We start from the raw sequence: 3,257 nt of genomic DNA, 5'->3' as shown, positions 1-3,257 counted from the left end.
ATATTAAAATATGGTCAAAGGGGCCTTAGAACATATTACAATATGTTCAAAGGGGCATTAGAACATATTACAATATGGTCAAAGGGGCATTAGAACATATTACAATATGGTCAAAGGGGCCTTAGAACATATTAAAATATGGTCAAAGGGGCCTTAGAACATATTACAATATGTTCAAAGGGGCATTAGAACATATTACAATATGGTCAAAGGGGCATTAGAACATTTTACAATATGGTCAAAGGGGTCCTTAGACCATATTACCAGGGACCGTAAGCATTATAAGTAAATAAAATAAATATCTCCATTTAAATAAAAATTTAAATAAATATCTCCATTTAATAATTATGTTGTAAGCGAAAAAAAATAACGCTCAGAAATAATGATTACACTAGTTTACAAAATAAAATTCTAGGAGTTTAAAGCTTACATCCTACCGAATAAAAGAAGCCGGATATGGCCCAAATCTATGAAAAATTGGATTTATGGTGGATTTTTAAAGTTCGGATTTTTCAACTTTCTTCGGTCGACAGAGTCCAAATTTAAGTTTTCTCATAGGCGGCGACATGTAAACAAAAATGAGTGGTGACGGCAGCCGGGTCAAAAAATAGCTAAATTTAAAAGCTAGAAAACTATAAAATAAATTTAATTTCTGAAAATTACTTCAAAAATATAAAATTGCTTGCTTTATGACTGTGAGTATTTTTAATAAAGTTCTATCCATTTGGATAATTCATTCTTATAAAAAAAGTAACATTATTTTCAAAAATTAAATTCACTTTAATAATTTTCTAGCTTTTAAATATCTGATTTAGCTAAGGTGTGCGAAATAAGTAATTAGGACAAATATATGTCTGATTACATTACTTACATTATTTAATGAATCTCTTTTTTCTTTTCGTTAATAATTCGCTAGCAAAAAGCGCGAACTACGAGCAAAGAACTTTGAAAAAGTACCTTAAGGATTTCCCGTTAGGTTTATCAAATAAAAACACCTCTTAACGAGGTAAAAAACTAGTTCTGATATCAACATTTGTGACGAAAAATTATTACACTCGTCATTAAATACACTTTCTAATATTTTCTCATGCCGAATAAGAAAATGCGGGGCATTTATCCCCACCGTCCCCAACAGCTCCAAATTTCGAAATTTTCACTTTTTCACTTTCACCGCTCTCTCTCCCAAGCCAATTGATTTTCTTAAAGTCTTGGTATGCAATCCTGTTAGTTTTCGCAATACCTTTCGATAGGTGTATTATTCATTATGATCGGACCATCACAGTAGATTTTCATTTCTTCGTGTATATATAGTAGTCGCCTTCGCACACTCTCCTGGTGCGCTTCGTCACTACATGGACTGCCGTCCATAGTGATACACCAAAAAGTGAGTTAAAGCAGAAATCAGTACATTGGATAAGGTTTAATACCTTTTTTTAATAGGATATGCCGGAATTTACCCATTTAAGAGATATAGAACGTGGAAAGATATTGGCACTGCGAGAAACCGGAATGTCAATACGTAAAATTGCTAAAAAAGGTTGGAAGAAATAAGTGTACGGTGAAAAAACTACTTAAGGATCCTGAAAACCATGGAAAAAAACTCCGGACTGGTCGCCCCCCTTTAGTTAATGACCGAGACAAAAGAAGAAATACATTTCTAGCTGTCAATGAAAATATCAGTTCATCCCAAATCAGAAGTCAGTTGACTCTTCCGATATCCACCCGACGAGTACAACAAATTTTAAAAGATTCTGAAAACGTTTCATATAAAAAAAACTGCTTAAACCTGAGCTACTGCCAAGGCACAAATCTGCACGGTTGAACTTTGTCAATAAATACAAATTTTGGGACTCGGAGTGGAAAAATATTATTTTTAGTGATGAAAAAAAGTTCAATTTAGATGGCCCTGATGGTTACCGATATTATTATCGCGATAAGCGGAGTCCAAAAAAGGTTCACTTAGCCCGAAACTTCCATGGAGGCTCTCTTATGATTTGGGCAGCGTTCGAATATTATGGGAAGTCTCCAATATGTTTTGTAACACACTAAATGAATGCAGCAACCTATGTAGAGTTATTGGAAACAGTTTTGGTAACATTTGGAGAGGACTATTTTGGAGATATGTGGACTTATCAACAAGACAAAGCCCCTATACACTGTGCGAAGCTCACAAAGTCCTTTTCCGCCGCGTCGGGTATACCACTTTTGGAATGGCCAGCAAAGAGTCCGGACCTTAATCCTATAGAAAACCTTTGGGGCATACTTTCCCAACGAGTTTATGCCAATGGAAGACAATTTGGAACTCTGAAAGAGCTTAAAGAACACTCAGGGAAAAAATTGTTCTGATTGTGTCTGAAAACGTGTCTGTTTGAGTCTTAAAAATAGCTTTATACCGTTTGGTATCATTATAAGAATTTATTTATTATTATTTTAAGAACGGATTTTTAAGTCCGCTGTTCCTACTCTTAGAACAAAACGTACTTAAATTTAAATTTATTTTTAGTACAAAAATAAATTTCTTTGAATGCACCTGTATGCATTCTGCCATGGAAGGAAATAATAAGGCCATGGCCCAGGGGCCAAGGAGCTGGATTCTGGTATTATTTTGTGTTTGGGGGTACGAGGTTCAATTCCCGCTCACAACACAACTTTTTTTTTTTTTTTTGTAATTAGTAAACTAACAACTTAATTATACCCTTGTAGAGGGTATTATAATTTCAGTCAGATGTTTGCAACGCAGTGAAGGAGACGTTTCCGACCAAATAAAGTATATATATTCTTGATCAGCACCAATAGCCGAGTCTATCTAGCCATGTCCGTCTGTCCGTCTGTCCGTTTCTATGCGAACTAGTCTCTCAGTTTTAAAGCTATCGCGATGAAACTTTCCCGAAAGTCTTCTTTCTATTGCAGGTAGTACATATGTCGGAGCGAGTCGGATCGGACCACTATATCTTAAGGCTCCCATAGGAATATTCAAACATATATAAGAAAATTCATTGTTACTTGTAGGAAGTAGGCGTTTTAATTCTTGACTACTTAAAAACAAAATTCAAAAATAGAAACGATGAATCTGGAATCCCTGGAACTGCACCGAGTGAGTATTACTTTATCTGCAGGGGTATGTAAGCTTCGGCTTTTTAATGAATGGTCCGATTTGAAAAAAGTCTTCTACATTTCGATATGTATAAATATTCACAACAAAATTTCATTTATACTTCTCGGAAATCTTTAAAGGTGTGGGCGCCAGACACATTTTA

The sequence above is a fragment of the Drosophila takahashii genome, chromosome X (assembly GCF_030179915.1).
Source record: "Drosophila takahashii strain IR98-3 E-12201 chromosome X, DtakHiC1v2, whole genome shotgun sequence".
Classification (NCBI taxonomy): domain Eukaryota; kingdom Metazoa; phylum Arthropoda; class Insecta; order Diptera; family Drosophilidae; genus Drosophila; species Drosophila takahashii.
The sequence above is the reverse complement of the archived record's forward strand: the minus strand, read 5'-3'. Positions refer to the sequence as shown.